Source organism: Hemitrygon akajei, chromosome 1, assembly GCF_048418815.1.
Source record: "Hemitrygon akajei chromosome 1, sHemAka1.3, whole genome shotgun sequence".
NCBI classification, from domain to species: domain Eukaryota; kingdom Metazoa; phylum Chordata; class Chondrichthyes; order Myliobatiformes; family Dasyatidae; genus Hemitrygon; species Hemitrygon akajei.
The window spans coordinates 20,246,364-20,268,173 of record NC_133124.1 but is presented as its reverse complement, the minus strand read 5'-3'; positions in this window follow the sequence as shown (position 1 = coordinate 20,268,173).

Here is a 21,810-nt window from a genome sequence, read left to right as displayed (position 1 = left end):
CTTGTTCAACTGGTTCATATGATGAAAAAATGTCTGTTAAGAAGGCTAATTTCTACAGCCATTCTTCATCTTCAAAGCACTCAGCAAAATCTGGCCTACTATTTTCTTGAAAGTACTCCTAAAATTCACCTTTCAACTCAAGCACCCCATTAAGAACTCTTCCTCTGCTAAGTCACCAGATTTCTGTACGTAGCAGGAGATTGGTCTGCTCTTAGTCCAGGTTCTCACACAGTTTTTAAAACGTTTTCGAATGAACTGGTTTTAATGCTAAGTAACTTGCTTTCCACTTTTTTACTGACAGTGACTTTATTTTCAAAAGCTTTTTGTTTGAGATTCTAATAGTCATTTAAAATAATCAGCACTTATATGTGTCATGTGCCTGTGAATTGTAGTGAAGTGTATTTTCTGCTTTGCTGGAGCCACTGCTACATTTGTAAATTGTTTGCCGCAGTCTAGTCACAATGGAACAGGACAAGTTGCATCATCAATCCATGTAAAACCCATTGGTAAGTAGCTTTCATTATAAAGACAGACCCTTTTTGTGTCCGTTGCTGCACCTGTGCAGTGAAGTTACTCAGAAGGTTGTAATTCTTCACCATTAAACTTTATCAGAATTGTTCCTAGACCTAGTCCTAGAATCCTCCTCTTCAAAAATCGGCACACTGGTCCATCTTTAAATGAAAAGTTCTCTCCAATTTTCGACTACACCGGCAGAGTTTGTTCACTCCCATTAGTCAGTTGACGGCATGTAAAGGTAAGTTGGGGAAAGTAATTTGGGAGGGAAGGGCTGACGTCACAGCCCATGTTGGGTGAATCCGCGCAAGGCTTGGGAAAATGCACTTCATGCTCCTCATCAGTCTACTGTCCTCCCTCTGTACACCACAGCGCTCACTAACGATCAGGCTACCATCCTCCCCTCTGTGCAATACAGCACTCACCAATTATCAACGGCCTCCCCTATCTTGCATCAAAAGCTGAGAACGAACACTGTCCATACTGGGCTGAGAGATCTCTGCTCGGTCACTGCACACAACTGTGAGCGCTAGCATAGTGTGTTACGTAAAGTTCAAAAAACAATGTTTTTTTTTTAATCACGATCTCCTGTGGAACCCTTTGCATCCTCTCATGGAACCCTAATGTTCCACGGAATCCTGATTAACAACATGAAATTTTTACTCTTTGTAGGCATTCTCAAAACAGAAAAAAACACAAAGAATGAATGAAAGAAGCGTCAGAACACCATGCACCCTCCCCCTCCCACACACAAGCAGCAACAAAAACATCAACTCTTCCCCCCCATCGCACTTGCTCAAGCCAAAGCACCTCCTCCCTCTCCCCACCAAGCAAGCAATAGCAAAGCCTTCCAAAGGGACCATGATCTAGAGTCCATCAAAAAACTACAGGCCCTCCCAACACTTCAGTATCTCAGGCAGGCTCTCTCTCACTCGTGAGGAGGAAGGAGGTTGCTTCTGCATCAAATGAGAGCCGAAGACCAGCAAATAGCTGTTCTGATGTTACAGTCTTCAGCATCATCATAATTATAAACATGGTTACAAACAACAATAAACATTCAAAATCTGGCACAAAAGGAGAAAATGTTGGAAATTTACAATAGATCCATCAACAGCAGGTTAGCCTCTGTTGGAATTATAAAAGCTTCTTGCATTTGAGAATGAAGTAAGAATATATTTCCAGCTTTACACAAAGTGATGAATGATGCAAGAATAAAGTTGTTATTTCATTATTAAAGAAATAAAAGCTTCTTTGTTTTATCGAGAATAAAACAGATGCTTAAAATCATGATACAGAGCTTGAGGTACTTGAGTAAATTGCAACTGTAAAAATGTTGGACAGATTTGCAGGTGCTTTGGTTGCCTGTAATATATTCTGTTTTTACACTTTAACAAATGCATACATTATCATGACAGTTATTACTTTTGATTTCTGGTGTAGTTCTACCTTCTGCAAATATTTATTTCCACTGAGAGTTATGCTCCTCAATGTGTCTTATACTACAGGAAGGGATTTATGTAGGAAATAAAATGTAAGATATAGATAGAAGGAGAAGCTGGACCAACATGGATGGGCTGCACACCAGCACAGTGTTTAATGCAAAGCTATTAAAATGCCAGCAACCCAGGTTCAATTCACATTGCTGTCCATGACCATACGGGTTTTCTCTGGTTGCTCCAGCTTCTTGCCACATTCCAAACTCATACTGGTTCAAGTTCAAAGTTCAGAATACATTCATTATCAAAGTTTTGTATACATTGTACAACCTTGCAATTCATCTCCTTACAGGCAACCACGATACAAGGAAACACAAAAGAACCCATTTAAAAAATAGAATATCAAGCACGCAATGTGCAGAGAGAAAAATGCTAATCATGCAAACAATAAAAGCAAGCAAATAGCATTTAGTACTGACATCCACGAAAGCGAGTCAGTCCACAAACACAAAGACACAGCATCAGATTAGTACCAAGTTTCCATTCTTCCACCATTGATGCTGCCCTCACTTACATCTCCCTCATTTCCCAGAACATCTGCCCTCGCCTCATCTTCCCACTGCCTTAACAGGGATAGAGTTGCTGTTGTCCTCACCTACTACCCCATGAGCCTCCGCATCCAGCACATCAATTCTCCACAACTTCCACCATCTTCAATGGAACCCTGCCACCAAACACATTTTTACTTCAATGCCTCTCTCTGCTTTCCTCAAGAATCACTCTCTTCATAATTCCCTTGTCTATTTATTCCTCTCCACTATTCTCCCTCCTGGCACTTACCCTTGCAAGTGGAGGAAGTGCTCACCAACCCACTCACCTCCTCCCTCACCTCCATTCAGGGCCCCAACAGTCAGTCCAGTTGAGGTAACACTTACACTGTGAATCTGTTGGGGGTCAGTTGGTGCTCTCGATGTGGCCTCCTCGACATTGGTGGGGTCTGACGTAGATTGGGGGACTGCTTTGTTGAGTGCCTTAGCTCCATCTGCAAAAAAAGTGGGATTTCCTGATGGCCAAACATTTTAATTACTATCCCCATTTCCATTCCAACATAACCTCCTCTATTGCCATGATGAGGCCACACTCAGCTTGAAGGAGTGACACCTCCCCCTTTCATCTTTTTCAGTTCCCTGCACTGGGCCCCCCTCTTACCTCTTTTCTTCTCCTCATCTGCCTATCACCTCCCATAGTACTCCACCTCCTTCCCTTTCTCACAAGGCCCACTCTCCTCTCCTATCAGATTCCTTCTTCTTCAGTGCTTAACATTTTTCACCTGTCATCTCCCAGACTTCTTTATCCTGCCCTCCCAACTTTCACCTGGCTTCAGCTATCGCCTTCTAGCTTGTAATCCTTCTCCTCCCCCAAACGTCTCATTCTGACTTCTTCTTGCTTCTTTTCCAGGCCTGATGAAGTGTCTCTGCCTGAAACATCGATTGTTCATTCATTTCCACAGATGGTGCCTGACATTTTCTGAGTGTTGTTCGGATTTCCAGCATCTGCAGAATCTCTTGCGTTGTTCATCTCTCTCCTTGCTTCTGCAATCCATGCCTCTGCCAATTAGTGAAACATTACTAAGGCCTCAGAGAATTGTAAATATATTCATTGTTTCTGATGAAGATTGTCTGAGTCAAGGATGGCATTTTATATGCGCCCTGAACACATGTAAAGAGCAGTGCATGCTAAGTGCAAGGCTTTAATTACATCGGTATCTCATAACAAAATAGGTGTTGTGTTCTACAGTAATTTAATTTAATGTATTAGGTTTTTAATCAAAATGGTAATTAACTTTACATATTGTTAAATTACGTTATTGCAACAGCATCTCATTACAAAAGCCTAATAATCATCTGGAATTAAAGGTAATCACATGAAAAAAAACATTGTTTCCATGCCTTCCAAGAAAAAAAATCATGATAGTTATGCATTAGTATTTAATTTGTTTTTAGCAATAGCAGAATCACCACGAGGATGCAATCTGAAAATGCAAACACACAATCAATCTGGAACTTAATTAGTTGAAAAGATATAGTTCGGAAGGATAAGAAAAGGAACTTTAATTCAATATGCATATACGGTATAAAGATAATTGTTTCTGTCTCCTAAAACTAAGCTTATCTAATGCAAAAGAATCAGAGAACTTGGCAAAGGGAAAATATTTTTTTAAAAAGTGGGAGGAAGATCGGATTAATGAAGTAAGAATTTTAGGACTTTGTATTAAACTAACCTCCAAACTTATTTTATTTACTTAATTAGAGGTGTTTGATTGATAGATTGGTTGTCCGTTGTATCCAATGAAGACAGTGAGATTTGTGCAGTCCTGTTTTGTGTTTATAGGTGGCTCCTGAGTCCAGGTTGTGAGCCACATAGACGTCCACAATAAGGACATGAAATCTGTGCTGGATTTGGGAGTGGAGTCGCTGCTATTGCCTTCCTGCTTTGCTGGGCAGCGATTAGCACTGCTTGGCAGGCATCCCTCCTCCAGGTTGTTGTGAATGTTTCGAACCGAGGCTCGCCAGCCACTTCAGTCTTGCATACCCCATGCCAACTGTTAGCTTTCATGTACTCTTTGAACCTCTTATGGAGCTTGCCTCAATGCCTCTTGCCCAGTGAAAACTCATCGTATAGTAGCTGCTTAGGGATTCGGAAATCTTCATGCATACGTAACCCTCAGGCTTGCCCAGCTCGTGTTTGTCTAGGGGAAACAGCCTTTGGCTCCGCCAAACTGAGAAATCATGTTTGTGTAGGTGTTGTGTAATGTACTGCCCAGTTACAAACCCACAATGTAAAATATCAGACAGTACACTATATGCAATTAAATGATTGAACTTTATGAATCTTAATCTGAATATAGGGTTAGTAATGAAAATAAAAAAGGGCCCAATTCAAGGAAAAGATATAAGTTCATGTTGGAGCTCACTCAGTAGTCATTCTTCCACCATTGGTCTCCTCTGAGCGTCACCGATCTTTAGACCCTCAGATCCCAGTCCACTCCATCCGGTGGTCTATCAGCTCTCTCCACACATGTCCTTACTCTTCGTCTGTCCTCGACAAAAATCCATGAAAAAACATCCTTCCAGATACACAAGACAAAGCAACACTCTCCCATTGGCCAACATGCATACCACAGTCCTGTTATCTCCATAACCCAAACATTGCTGCTACAAAAAAACCGTTACCTCAGCAGAGAACATTACAGAGAAGCCGTTACATTAGCCTTAGCCAGTGAAACATTACAAAGAAGCTATTACACATATGACATGTCCTGTCCACTGAAGCTATGCTTTTATAATCATGGTCTCAACAGTCGTGGTCTCCACCCTGTCGTGGACCTCTAGGTTTGTGACTCAGTCCTGCCAATGGATGCCAAGAATTGACCTCAGACCACTCATATGGACTCCCTCTAGCATTTTGAGATGTCTTCTGAATATGGTCCAGGTTTCACATCTGTTCAGAGGACCACTGAGAACAACAGCTTCGTACACCTTTAGTTTTGTGGACAGATGATTGGATCTTGTGCTGTTCCGCAAATATCATCACAGTCGACCAAAGCTCTCCCTGGCCCTGCTAATCCTGGTGTCGGTTTCTCTATCTACTGAACCATAACTATAAATGACACTGCCAAGATACTTGAATTCTTCCACTATTCTCAGTCTTATTCCCTAGATAGTGAAGGAGGGAGTAGTAACAGCTGATCCAGGAGTAGGTCGAAATAGGACTTTTGCTTGGCTTATGCTGACTGTGAGACCAAAGAGACGCAAGGCTTCGGCATATTTGTTAGCAATTAGCAGAAGGTAGAACCATCTGAGCACAGTTGTCAGCATCGGGTGTTTCAAAGATGAGTTTCTTGACTATGTTGTTTGCGGCACTCAGAAGACATAAGTCATACAGTGATCCATTAAGTGTGTTCTTCAGGTACACACCACATTCAAGGTCTTTGATTGCATGGTTTAGCACACATGTGAGGAACAGGTTGAAGAGCGCACAAACTTGCTTCACTCTGTTTGAAGTATTGAATGCTGTCACCATTTGAGAGGACATTGAATAGACACCGAATTCAAGATACAACATGGAAAAGGCCCTCCCTGCCCTTATAGTTCCACATGTAAATATATTGATTATGTACATGAAGACTCCCCGGTTTGCTTGGCTGCGTACATCTAGGGAATACACAATCCAGTTCCACCAAACCCATGAGTTTGAGTGAGCTCTCCCACACCAAACCCCAGTTTGTGTGGATGCTGTGTAATTTGCCACCCTGTTACAACTCAGTGCCAAGAACTAACGGACATCACACTTCATATGATTAGAGGAATTATATTAATAAATCTTAACTAAAGTGCTTGTAAAGAAAGGAAAATGCAAAAAGGTCCCATTATATATAATTAAACAGTCAAATGTGCACAATTGGAGCTCAACTCTTCCAAAAGTCTTACATGTTCACCCATGCGTGGTCAAAATCGTCACCTTGCTCCATCAAATCATGGTCCCCCACTGGGTCAAATCCTACAACTGGTATTCTCCAACATCTTCTCTCTACATCTCCCGCCAAACAAAGGACCAATCCTACATTCCAAAGCACCTGTTATCTCCAACCGTAACCCAAACACTGTTACTACAGAAAGACCATTATGTAGGCAGCGAAACCCTTCCCAGGGTGTTAAACACAAATCTCTAAAAGGGGTGCAATACTGTATTTTTTTTTTACAAACTATTTTATGCGTAAGACTAATCAAGCAGCTGAAGTAAAAATAAAATTGATTGCAGAAGAAGTTTTTTTTCAACCAGTCTTAAATGACCAATGAACATACAGCCTCTTGTTTGCCAATGGTGCAGTGGCATCCACACTGGACTTCAAGGTGAGTGGTCCCAGGTTTGAATCTGACTGGTTCCTTGCACATGCTCCATCCATGCTGAGTTGTCTGTCAAGCTGACAACTTGGCCTCGTAAAAAAGAGACAAATGTTAAAGGAATGGCAATGTTACCACACAATGGACACAAAGAGGAACAAAAACATACAGATTCCAGTCTGAAGAGGGAGTCATGAAGTTTGCTCTTAACTCAGATGCTGGGCATCACCTTCACAATATTGGTGGACTATAAACAGCAATCAGGTATCTTCAGGCAGCTTATCTTCTGGGTCTTTCCCAAAAAATATTCTTGTCAGATGTACATCCAGCGCACTGCCAGATTCTGAGGGGAAAGGAGATGAATGGCATGGGTATGGCAGAGCAGTAGTACCCAACTTGAATGCTCTGAGCTAAAAAGACCATTCTCTCCTCCTGTTCGGCAAAACATCATGTACCAAAGAGCCTGTACTGTGTTTCGTGTCCCTTTGTGCCACATTGTTAAGGGAAATTAACACAAAAATCTAATCTCTTCTTCAGCAGCCTCCAGTGCCCCGTTTAAGGAATAGGAGTTGAATAAAAATGAGCTCTTTTTAATAACAGTATTTGTTTAAATTATCAAGATATTAAAATATAAGTTAAAATAATTCTGCAGTGTGAACGGGAACTGACTTCAATAATAAAAATAATAAAATAACTTAAAATCAATATAATTGAAATGTTAAACATTAATTCAGAATTAAAATGTTGTATTAAAATGGACCTTGTATTAAAATGTCTCTTTCCAACTAGATACAATCCCAATGAAACTAAATTTGGAATATGGCACATCCAGAAGATTAGAATGCATGGGATCCATTGTGAATTGGCCATTTGGATTCAGAATTGGCTCGCCCATAGAAGGCAGAGGGTAGTGGTCGAAGGGGCTTATTCCAGTTGGTGGTATAAAGCAAGGATCTGTACTGGGACCACTGCTGTTTGCAATCTATATAAATGACCAGGATGAAAATGTAGATGAATCGATTAGTATTTCTGCAGATAGTACAAAGATCAGTGGCATAGAAGGGATTTAGATCAGCTGTAGATATGGGCAGAGACAGAGTTTAACCCAGATAAATGTGAGGTGTTGCACCTTGATAGGTCAAATGTAAAGAGACAGTACATTGTTCAGGGCAAGTTCCTTAACAGTGTTGATGAGTAGCGGGATTTTGGGGTCCAAGTTCATAGTTCCCTGAAAGTAGCCATTCAGGTTGATAGGGTAAATCAAGCATATGGCACGCATGTCCTTATTAGTTGAGTCATTGAGTTCAAAAATCAGGAAGTTACGTTGCAGCTTTATAAAACTCTAGTTAGGCTACATCTGTACTGCATACAGTTCTGATCACTCCCTTTATAGGAAGGATGTTGAGGCTATGGAGAGGGTGCAAAAGGGGTTTACCTGGGTGCTGCCTGGATTAGAGGGCACGTGCTATAAAGAGAGGTCGTACAATATGCCGTTGCTTTCTCCAGAGCAACAGAGGCTGAGCGAAGATCTGACAGATCTCATATGATTATGAGAGGCATCGATAGAGTAGATAGATAGTATCTTTTCCTCAGAGTTGGAATGGCTAATGTCAGAGGGCATGCACTTAAGGCGAGTAATTTCAAAGGAGATGTGAGGAACAAGTTTTTTACACAGAGGGTGGTGGGAGTTTGGAATGCACTTTCTGGGGTAGTAGTACAGAGCGAAATGCTAGGGGCTTTTGAAGGACATTAAGATAGGCACATGGATGTGAGGAAAATAGAAGTACATGGACATTGTGTTGACAGAAGAGATTAGTTTAGTTGGCAAGTTGATTACTAATTTAATTGGTTTGGCACAACATTGTGGGCTGAAAGGCCAGTTCCTGTGCTTTACGGTTCAATGTTCCATTTCTATGTACACGTCAGGTCTCTCTCCCTGAGCAAATAAGTACTTGTGATAGGGGGAGATAAAATCAGGTTCACCAGACTGACTTCTGGATTGATGATTTTATAGCATAGGAAGAGATCATCAGACAAATCTGTATTGCTTTGTGTTCCGAAGTGAGCTGATATCATTTAAAAGTATAAGATTAGTACAAGGTTTGATGCAGAGTAAATGGTTCATCTCACTGAGGCACTTAGGACCAGGGGCCACAGACTCAAAATAAAATATTGCTAATTCAAGACGGAGTAAAGTGGAATTTGGATTCTATACCCAACAGGGCTGTGGAGGTTTCAATTGCTTGCTATAGTCAAGGCAGAGATTAACAAATTTATAGACATAGGAATCAGGGGACATGAGTTTACTGAAGGAAAGGCATGCTGAGGTAATAATCTGCCCAATCTTATGGAATGGCGGAGCAGACAGGAGAGAGTTAATAGCCTGCCCTTAATTCTCTTTCTTATGTCATGGATGGGATGAAACAATTGGTTCATTGATCCAAAATTAAGTAAGGATTTTAGAACATGGAACGTACAACACAGGAACAGGTCCTTTGGCCCACAATGTGGTGCCAAACCAGCTAAAAGCTAATTCAAAAAAAAGGTGAATCAGTCCTACCTACACAATGTTTGCAACCCTCCATCTTCCTCCTCTCCATGTGCTTGTCTAAATGTGTCTTAAAGGCCTCTAATATATTTGCCTCTACCACCATACCAGGCATCCACCACTTTCTAAGTAAAAAAAAAATCTTATCCCTCACATTCCCTTTGAAGCTACCATGTGGATTTTGAAGTGAAAATGAAGAATTATGGTCAGGAAATCGGGTAGCACAATGTTTCCTGACTGTCATGGAGTGTTACTTTCAAAATGAATCTGATCAATAGTGGAGGCTCTCTGAAAGCAGTGTCACCATCTCTCATATGTTATACTAACTCACATCTCCCCAAACAGATCCTTTAATCCCAGTCGAAGGAAGGTCAGTAAGCCTCTAGTCGGCAAAGGAAGTACGTCAAAGGTAACGTCAAAATGAGCCTGAAGAAATTCAATATTATGTCTGAGAAATGATAAGACATTGCACTCAGTAGATAGACGCAAGAGGGACTGCAGTTGCTGGAAATCTAGAGCAATACAGACAATGTGCTGGAGGAGCTCAGCAGGTCAGGCAGTATCTATGGATAGGAATAAACAGTCAACATTTTGGACCGAGATCCTTCAAATCGATTCTTGCCTACACTGCATCAGAATATGTAGATCCTGGATCATCCTCCACAGTCTCTTGAGGACCCACCAATAGACAACACTCAGGAGAATGTCATACTCAACTCGAGTGATTGCACTACTACTATTAAGTTAGGTATTAAGTATCACGTATAGTATGATAGCTATTAGGCCGACAATTTAGTACATACTGGTTATAATTAGAAGAATGGTGGTCCAGAGTAGTGAACGTAAATTTGTCATAAATCTGAAGACAATTATGTTGAAGCAGATGTCAGGGAGGCCAACAAGGAGGAATAATACACTGGAGATTTTCAGTGCTGGGAGTGGATATTTCAGCTATGTAAAATGCACTTTGAACTGAATAGCGCAGTAAATGAAAAAAACAAGAGATCAAGTGAATTTTCACTTAGTTGAACTCGCAAATAATGTATCACCACGAATAGATGAATGATTGTAAAATTTCATGCCTGCAAATAGATGTTCAGTTGCAAGAGTTTTCTTTTGTGTAGACAAAGCAGCGTAGTGGAGATGCATACAAGTGTATTTCAGTCAGCTGGGAGTTCACCATGTCATGTGACATTTTATACTGCTGTAGGCTGAGATTAACTACCTTCATTAAAGGATGTTTTGTTGATAGCTCTCCCTCTGTTACTCACCTTTGTAAGCAGCAGCACAAAAGAGCCCACAGACATAACAAAATGAAATATGTGTTACTGAGACAACAGTCAAAATAGCTACCATCAGGCCACCTTGACGAGAGAAGTGTTCATGGGAATGCTAATGGAGCCAGAAATGGATAACAACAAGCCACTCATCCTTCAGAAGAGCAAGGCTTGTCCTGGAATGGAACAATGGACCAGTGTCAGAAGCAGGGAATCTTGCATCTTTCTGTAGTGCAGGAAGAAATTAAATTACCTTGTTATCTGCGCAAAAGAAAGACTGCATTTTATAAACACAACAGATTCTGCAGATGCTTGAAATCTTGAGCAATGTTCACAAATGCCAGAAGAGCTCAGCACACTAGGCAGCATCAGTGGAAGGGAAAACAGTCGACAAACATTTCAGGCTGAGACACTTCATCAGTTACATCAGCACACTTCACTACATCTCCATCTGCTTACACATCCATGTTCAATGTCTGCTACCGCCTTCAGAATGAGCTTTCCTTCTTGCTCAAACTCCCGGCTTTTCCCACTAACCGCACATTTATGTTAACAGTTAAAGTATGCTTACAGACAAACATTCAAAGCACTTCTACTGAGCACCCACAAACTCAAAGGGAATTGTTAGAGGGAATGACAAGGTAACGAGAAGATTTAATATATGGCAGCTCTTGCAGTAGTAGGTGCCACCACTACTGCAGAGTATATCCAGAATTACAAGCCACAGTATAAGTGTATAGTACCTATAAAAAGTATTCACACACCCCACCTTGGAAGTGTTTGTGTTTTATTGTTAAAGGCTTAATTTGGCCTTTTTGACACTGATCAACAGAAAAAAGACTCTTTCAAAGACACCAAATCATCACTTGAGCAGCCAATTGTTTTAGAAGTCACACAATTAGTTAAATGGAGATCTGTTTTTGGAGACCTGTGTGCAGTCAAGATGTTTCAGTTGATTGTTTTAAAAATAGACCTGTATCTGAAAGGTCCAGCTGCTGGTGAATCAGTATCCAGGGAAAAACAGCACCATGAAAGCAAAAGAACAATCCAAGCAACTCCGCGAGAAGGTTATTGAAAAGCACAAGTCAGGAGATGAATACAAGAACATTTCCAAGTCACTAAATAATCGTTGGAATACAGCTAAGTCAATTATCAAGAAATGGAAAGAATATGACACAGCTGTAAACCTGGCTAGAGCAGGCCGTCCTCAAAACCTGAGTGACCATGAAAGAAGGCGGCAAGTGAGGGAGGCCTCCAGAAGACTGATGACAAATCTGGCACGTTTACAAGCCTCAGTGGTTGTGGTGTTGCCTGGGTGCTTTAACCAGTCGCAGCTTTATGGGAGAGTGGCAAAGAGAAAGCCACTGTTGTAAAAAACTCAAATGCAATCTTGGCTAGAGTTTGCCAGCAGACATGATGGAGATTCTGAAGTCAGCTGGAAGAAGAAGGTTCAATGGTCACATGAAACCAAAATTGAGCTGTTTGACCATCAGGCTAAACATTATTTTTGATGTAAGCCAATACCACACATCATCAAAAACACACAATCTCTACCGTGAATCATAGTGGTGGCTGCATCATGCTGTGGAGATGATTCACTGCAGCAGGTCCTGGAAGGCTTGTGAAGATAGAGGGTAAAATGAATGCAGAAAAATACAGGAAATCCTGTAGCAAAACCTGATGCAATCTACAATAAAACTGTAACTTGCAAGAAGATTTGTTTTCCAGCAAGAAAAAGACCCCAAGTATAAAGCTGAAGCTACACAGGAATGGCTTAAAAACAACAAAGTTAATGTCCTGGAGTGGACAACTCAGAGTCCAGACCTCAGTCAGAATTTGTGGCTGGATTTGAAAAGGACTGTTCACTCATGATCCCCATAAAATCTGATAGACCTTGAGCAATTCTGTAATGAAGAATGGGGAAAAATTGCTGTGTCCAGATGTGTAAAGCTGATCGATACTTATTCACACAGGCTCAAGGCTGTAATTGCTGACAAAGGTGCATCTACTAAATACTGATTTGAAGGGGTGAGTAATTATGCAAATATTTATTTTGTGTTCTATGTTTCTAATTAATTCAGATCACTTTGTAGAGATCTGTTTTCACTTTGACACGAAAGAATGTTTTTCTTTGATCAGTGTCAATAAAAACCAGATTAAATCCACTATGATTCAATGTTGTAAAACAATAAAACATGAAAACCTCCAAGGAGGGTGAACACATTTTATAGGCACTATATACAGTGTTCATCTTACCATTGTTGGTTGTGGAGATAATGTTGTCCAGAAGCCAAGAATGAGTCTCGGGTCTTGAGGTGATAGCTGTTTTATTGGATGTTCTATAGAATATATAATACTACAGCACAGTACAGGCCCTTCAGCCCACAATGTTGTGCCGACCTTTTAGCCCACTCTAAGGTCAATCTGAACCACCCTTCTTACATTGCCCTCCATTGTTCTATTATCCATGTGCCTATCTGAGAGTGTCTTAAATGCCCCTAATGCGTCAGCCTCCACCATCGCCCTTGGAAGCATGTTTTAGAGGCTGCCTCTGATCCTTTACGTTAAGCCCCCTAATCGAATCTGATTCATTACACAACACCCAATCCAGAATTGCCTTTCCCCAGTAGGTTCAAACAAAAACTTCACTAAAAAGCTATTTCACAAGCATTCTACAAAGTCTATCTCTTTGTATCCAGCATTAACTTGATTTTCCCAGTATACTTGCATAATGAAGTCCCCCATGACTATCAAAACGTTGCCCTTTTTACATGCCTTTTCTAAGTCCCATTGTAATTTATAACCCCACTTGTTGGCAACTGTTTGGAAGCCTGAATATAGCTCCCAACAGGGTCTTTTTATCCTTGCATTTTCTTTATTCTACCACAAGGATTCTGCACCTTCTAATCTTATGTCATCTCTTTCTGAGAAAATTTGATTTTTTTTTACCAACAGACCCACTCTATCCCCTCTGCTTACCAGCCTGTCCTTTCAATACAGTGTGTATCCTTGGATGTAAAGCTCCAAACTATGATCTTCTTTCAACCAGGAACATGATGCCCACAGTATCATACCTGCCAATCTCTAACTGTGATAAAAGATCAATTACCTTATTCCGTATACTGTGTGCATTCAAATATAACTCCTTCAGTCCTGTATTAATCTCCTGTATCAAATCATCTCTCATCCTCTTTGCTTTGTTCCATTCATAACAAAAATATAGTAATACACAGTAGCAGGTAACTAACTGTAACCAACTCACTCTACAGTAAGTAAAGTGAAGAACGATAAGAACAAATAAGGAAATACCTTGCTTCGTTGTTGATCTTTATACTGAAAACTGCTCAAACTAGATGGATAAGGGGCGTTCTTCCGATAAGACAACAAGAACAGCATGATTTATGCTGGTGTGACACAGACTGCAGATGAAAAAACTACAACTAATACAGAACCGTGTTGGCGCATGGCCTAGTGGGCAAGGCATCAGACTAGTAACCTGAAGGTCACTGGTTCAAGCCTCAGCTGAGGCAGTGTGTTTGTGTCCTTGAGCAAGGCACTTAACAACACATTGCTCCGCGACGTCACCGGTGCCAAGCTGCATTGGTCCTAGTGCCCTTCCCTTGGACAACATCAGTGGTGTGGAGAGGGGAAGGCCTGCAGCTTGGGCAACTGCCGGTCTCCCATACAACCCTGCCCAGGCCTGCGCCCTGGAAACTCCAGGCACAGATCCATGGTCTCTCGAGACCGACGGATGCCACCACCAATACAGAACCAGCTATGCTACAGATTACTGAAAATTTTACTGAGCATTTACAGACAAACAGGTGACTATGCAAGAATAAGGAATAAGCAAGAATGAGGAAAGTTAGACACAAGAAAAATTACAATTTAGACACTAATCCAACACTATCATCTTTTTCTTTTTCTTTTCTCTAGTGAATCGCTAGAGGCTGATTCAAGAGATTAACAGGAAAGGGATAAAATAGAAAATAACTTGCAAGAGAACAAACTTAGACTACAAGGTGATAAGACATAGGAGTAGAAATGGAGCAGAAATGGGCCATTCAGCCCAGGGTCTTCTCCGCCATTTAGTCATGGTAGTATAATTATCCCTCTGAACGCCATTATCCTGCCTCTCCCAGTTACCTTTGACACCTTTACTAATCAAGAACCTATCAACCTCTGCTTTAAATATATCCAATGACTTGACCTCCACAGCCATCCGTGGCCATAAATCCCACAGATTCACTTTCTCTGGTTCAAGAAGTTTCTCCTCCTCATCTCTATTCTTAAGGGAAGTCCCTCTATTCTGAGGCCATGCCCTCTGTTGTTAGACTAACCCACTACAGGAAATATCCTCTCCACACCTACTCTATCCTTTCAATATTTGACAGGCTTCAATGAGATCATCCATCATTCTTTTAAACTCCAGTGAGTACAGGCCCAGAGCCATGAAACACTTTTCGTACATTAACTCCTTCATTCCTGAAATCATTCTCATGAACCTCCTCTGGGCCCTCTCCAATGCCATCACTGCATTGACCCTAGCTCTGCAGCCTTAATAATGATGAGCTTCCAAAGGATCATGCTTTGCTCTGTTCATTAACTGATCAAAAGATGTCCATAGTACAATTGAATGCTGAGGAAATTATGGAAAGGTGAGGCATGTGTTCCTCTCACAGGGTAACAGCATGCCTGCAGCAACACTGACAAAATTCTGAGGAACTCAGCAAGTTAGGCAGTGTCTACAGAGGGAATCAAAGAGTCAACTTTTCAGGCCAAGACCTTTCATCAGGATTATATACGCTGCATAACTAGCTGAGTTTCTCCAGCATTTTGTGTGTGTGTTGCTCAAGATTTCCAGCATCTACAGAATCTCTCATGTCATAAGAAAATAAGAACATAAGAAATAGGAGCAGGACTAGGCCATCTGGCCCATCAAGCCTGCTCCGCCATTCAATAAGATCATGGCTGATCTGACCATGGACTCATTTCCACCTACCTGACCTTTCCCAATAACCCTTAATTCCCCTACTATGCAAAAATCTATACAAACTTGTCTTAAATATATTTACTGAGGTAGTGTCCACTGCTTCATTGGGCAGAAGATTCCACAGATTCACCATTCTCTGGGAAAATCAGTACCTCCTCATCTCCATCGTAAATCTATTATGTCTGGCGTGTCTGTGAACAGCATGCCAGCTTTACTGCAGTACAATTGTCCTGTTGCCATGGAACATGCCTGCCTCAGCAGCCACATTTTGTTAGCGTCTCCCAGGCAAGAGCTGAGAGAGTTTACTGACCAAAAACGTCTCCACAGCCTTTGACTGATCCACAACAGTCTTCCACCCTCACAGTTTAGAAGTCCAGGAAAGGCCTTGTAAAAGCAGCAGAGAAAGTAGAATTCATCTAGATGTTAATTACTGTGCAGGCATTCATGCAAGCCAGAAAGATTAAATCTTTGTGTATAGAGAGTTATTGGCAAACCTGAAGTGCTGGGTGACCTGAATATCAACGTTGGTCCCTGTGTTTGTAATGCATTGGAAAGCAGGAAAACTGGTACAGTTGATTGGCATGACTTTGTTGCAGAAGGACACAGATTTATTTGAAGGAAATCCAGGATTTTGAACCATGTTGATAAAATTCAGAAATCTGCAGGCTGAAAAAGATTGGCACAATTTGGCCCATTTTGATCTACCTTTCTCTATCTCAAAGCTCACAAACACTCAAACCAATGATTCAAAAGTAAGTCTTAGTCACATTCATTTAGCTAGGGTGTCTGAGACTTTTCCATAGTACTGTCATAATTTTATGTGTTGCACTGTACTGCTACCACAAAACAGGAAAACAAATGTCATGACATGTGAGTGATGATAAACCTGACTCTGAAAGGGTCTTTATTGTGGACTGAGAGTGGGAAGAGGACAGGGAGAGGGGAATCATGGGTGAGGGGTGTAAGTATGAAGCCCCAAACAGACATTCTGTAATGATCAGTAAACCAATTGTTTGGAATCAAATGACCTTGCCTGGTGCCTCAGGGCTGGGTGAGTCTGCCCCCACACCACAACCCACCCATGGCACTCTTTCTCTGCCACCTGTCCCACACCCCTCCTGCACCACTCCACCCTCACCATTTCCAACATCCTTTGCTCCCGCCAGATTTACAAACTTACTCTCTGGTCCACATTGATAAACACTGTAATGTCTAGGCACTCTGTCATGTGTGCCTGTAATATAAGAGTTTTGCATGTAGTATGAAATGACTGTATAACTGTATGAAATATTTTATCTGTATTAGTATCTCTTTCTTTTCATTTCATTATCATCAGTCATGTGCTTGAATGGTTGACATGAGAACCATTATCTGCATAGCAACGCATAGAGACAACAAAATATGAATGCAGCAACATGATACCACTAATCTCCAGGGTCTGATCAGATACATCCAAGAACACAGTGGATTGAAGATAGATTAGCTTAATTTGGCACATGTACAACAAAACATCGAAGCATACAATAAAATGCATCATTTGAATCAAATCAAATCAGCAAGTATTGTGCTGGGAGGGTAGCTTGCAAGTGTCACATGCACTGGGCATTAACATAGTTGGCCCACAACCTACTAACCCTAATCTGTACATCTTTAGAATGCAGAAGGAAACCGGAAAACCCAGACGAAACTCATGCGGTCATGGAACGAATGTACAAACTCCTTGCAGGCAACAGCATGAATTGAAACACAAACCATGATCGCTGGCACTGCAAAGCCATTGAACCTACTGCTATGTTACCATGCCAACCCCCCACCTCCATGACTGAAAACGTTAGGAAAAAATTGTGGGAGTCCTGGCGTCATTGTTGGCGACAGATGACCTGTCAGAAAATTGAAGAGTGGCTAATATTGTGCTTTCATTTTATTTATTTATTTTTCTGTTTGCTTGTTTATTTATGTATTTAATTATTTATTCATTGAGATGCAGTGTGAAATAGGCCTTTCTGGCACATCAACCCAGCAACCACTGATTTAACCCTAGCCTAATCACAGGATAATTTACAATGACCAAATAACCTACCAACTGGTACGTTTTTGGACTGCTGGAGGAAACCGGAGTTCCCAGAGGAAGCCTACGCTGTCACAGGGAGAACATACAAGCACTTTGTAGGCAAGGGCAGGAATTGAACCTGGGTCACTGCTAACCACTACGCTAAAGTGGACTGCAAAGAGAAAAATAAAATAGGAAACTATAGGCCAGTAAGCCTAAAATCTGTGATAACTAAGTTACTGATGGATGACCTAGGCCATATTTTATTCCAAGCATTTGGATAGACAGGGGTTGATCAAACATAGTGAGCATGGCTTTGATTTGATTTGATTAAATATTTTGAGGAAATAGCCATAAAAGTCAGTAAGAGCAGGGTGACAAACAGAGACAATATGGATTTCAGTTAGGTCTCTGATAAGTTTCTATGTGGTAGGCTGCTTGGGAAAGTTAGATTATATGAGATCCAGGTGGAGCTTGCTAATTGGGTGGTAGGATGTAGAGAGTGATGGTGAAAGGCATTTTGTTTTTAATGGATGCCCATGACTGGTGATATTCTCCAGGGATCCTTTGCTATTTGTCATCTCTATCAATTACTGGGATGAAAGCATACAAAATATGTTTTGTAACTTTGCAGATTACTCTGTGATGTTGTTGACAATGAAGATGCTTACCAGGAACAACTTATTAGTCAGGTAAGTAGGCCAAGGAATGACAAATGGAGTTTTATTAAAATAAGTGCAAAGAATTGCAGTTTAGAGACCATAAGACATAGAAGCAGAATTAGATTATTTGATACAAAGATAGGTGAAGGGATAGATAGTGCCTAGGAAGCAATACAATTGCAACAGGACTTAAATTGGAAGAATGGGTAAAAATGTGGCAGATGGAATACGGTGCTGGGAAATGTATGATCAGACTTCCAATATAACTCGGAGTCCTGCCATGTGCAGAAGTTCGCTGATGACACGGCCATAGTGGGGTGTGTCAGGAATGGACAGGAGGAGGAGTATAGGAAACTGATACAGGACTTTGTGATATGGTGCAACTCAAACTACCTGCGTCTCAATATCACCAAGACCAAGGAGATGGTGGTGGACTTTAGGAGATCTAGGCCTCATATGGAGCCAGTGATCATTAATGGAGAATGTGTGGAGCAGGTTAAGACCTACAAGTATCTGGGAGTACAGTTAGACGAGAAGCTAGACTGGACTGCCAACACAGATGCCTTGTGCAGGAAGGCACAGAGTCGACTGTACTTCCTAAGAAGGTTGGCGTCATTCAATGTCTGTAGTGAGATGCTGAAGATGTTCTATAGGTCAGTTGTGGAGAGCGCCCTCTTCTTTGTGGTGGCGTGTTGGGGAGGAAGCATTAAGAAGAGGGACGCCTCACGTCTTAATAAGCTGGTAAGGAAGGCGGGCTCTGTCGTGGGCAAAGTACTGGAGAGTTTAACATCGGTAGCTGAGCGAAGGGTGCTGAGTAGGCTACGGTCAATTATGGATAACTCTGAACATCCTCTACATAGCACCATCCAGAGACAGAGAAGCAGCTTCAGCAACAGGTTACTATTGATGCAATGCTCCTCAGACAGGATGAAGAGGTCAATACTCCCCAATGCCATTAGGCTTTACAATTCTACTGCCAGGACTTAAGAACTTTTTAAAAGCTATTATTAATGCTTTTTGAGATAGTGATTTAGATGTATATCATATTTTTTTACTGAGTTAAGTATTGTATGTAATTAGTTTTGCTACAACAAGTGTATGGGACATTGGAAAAAAGTTGAATTTCCCCATGGGGATGAATAAAGTATCTATCTATCTAAAAGGAACAATAGTGCAGACTATTATCTAAATGGGGAGAAAATTCAAACATCAGAGGTGCACAGGGTCTTAAGAGTTCTAATGCAAGACTCCCAGAGGTTAATTCAGAGGCTGAGTCTGTGGTAAAGAAGATAAATGCAATGTTGACATTTATTTCAAGGGGAATAGAATATAAAAACAAGGAGATAATGATGAAGCTTTATAAGGCACTAGTCAGGCTGCACTTGGAGTATTGTCAACAGTTTTGGGCCCCTTATCTCAAAAAGGATGTGTTGTCATTGGAGAGAGTCCAGAGGAGGTTCACAAGGATATTTCCAGGAATGAAGGAGTTAACATATGGGGAGCTTTGGGCCTCTATTCACTGGAATTTAGAAGAATGGGGGGGAGCGGGGGTCTCATTGAAACCTACTGAATATTGAAAGGACTAGATAAGGAGAATGTGAAGAGGATGTTTACACTGGAGGAAGTATCCAGAACTGAAGGGCACAGCCTCAACATTGAGAGGTGACCTTTTAGAACAGAGATAAGGAGGAATTTTTAGGCCAAAGAATGGTAAATCTGTGGAATACTCGGCCACAGACTGTGGTGGAGGTCAAGTCCATGGGTATATTCAAAGCAGAAGTCGATAGATTCCTGATTGGTCAGGGCATCAAAGGATATGCTGAGAGAGAGCTGGTGTATGAGGTTGAATGGGATCTGGGATCAGTTATGGTGAAATGGCAGAGAAAACTCAATGGGTGAATGTCCTAATTCTGCTCCTGTGCCTTATGGTCTTATTTAATCAATTGAGGCTACTCCGTCATTCCATCATGGCGGATTTATTATCCCTCTCAACCCCAATCTCCTGCCTTCTCCTCATAACCTTTGATGCCCTGAGTAACCGAGAATCTATCAACCCCCACTTTAAATATACCAATGACCTGACCTCCACAACCAATTGTGACAATGAATTCTACAGATACACTACCCTCTGGCTAAAGAATTTTTTTCTCATCTCTGTTCTAAAGGGATGTCCTTCTATTCTGGGTCCCTGCCCTCTGGTCCTAGACTCCCCCATTAAAGGTAACATCCTTTCCACAGTCCAGTCTATCTAGGCCTTTCAATAATTAATAGTTTTCAATGAGATAGCCCTCAGTCTTCTAAGCTTCCAGAGCCATCAAACGCTCCTCATATGATAATCCTATCATTCCTGGGATCATTCTAATAAACCTTGTCTGGATCCTCTCCAATGCTAATACATCCTTTCTAGGATGTGGGGCCCAAAACTGCTCACAATAATCCAAGTGTGGTCTGAGCAATGACCAATTTTGGGAAGACAAATGACGGTATGACCTTCACAGTGAATGCTGTGAGCCCTATGAAACAAGTGGTGTTGTGAAACAAAGAGACAACAGAGTAGAAATGCATGGTTCCCTGAAAGTAGCATCACAGGTAGACAGGTTAGCGAAAAAAGTTTTCAACTCTCAGGTCTTCATTGGTCAGTATAGTAGTTGGGATGTTAAGATTTCGAGAGGCGGCTTTTGAAATATTGTGTTCAGTTTTGGTCACACTGCTATAGAAGAGATGCTATTAATCTGGAAAGAGAACAGATAAGATTTGCAATGATGTTGCCAGGACTCATTGGACTAAGTTATGGAGAGAGGTTAAGAAAGTTTGGACTTTTTTCACTGGAGCATAAAAAGGGATGGGTGATCTTGCTGAACTGAGGCTGTGGTCTGCAACTAATGGGCTACTAGATGAACTATCGTGATTACTGCTGTATGGCTGTGGAGCAACAGGGCAGTTAATCCCATTCTCTTCTTCTTCCTCTCTCTTGGTAACTTTTTTATTCTTTGGTATATTTAGTCTACTCCCCTTTTAAGGTTCGTGCTAAATCTGTTGTACAGTGGATTCCATTACCTTTATCATTCATCACATAACATTTGATTTCTTAGGCTCGGCTTTGGTTATTGACTTTACAACTACTGGGGAAAAATATTGTTTTACACTATTTAACTCTTCCATGATGTTTAGGTCCTTTTATCAGGTCACATTTAGCCTACACTGCTGTAGGAAGAGTTGCTCCTTGGATAACCACTCTCTCCATAAATATGTAAACATTTACCCATAGAATACTGTATCTTCTTCAAAGTTCATTCTTAAAGCATAATGCTGTTGATAGTATCATATAATTATTTTACAAACTTTACAGTCTTTGTTGTACCAGTTTCAAGAAATAGCAAATTTAACTCACTATGTTACTTTGTGCACTTTTTTTATTGTGCAAGAT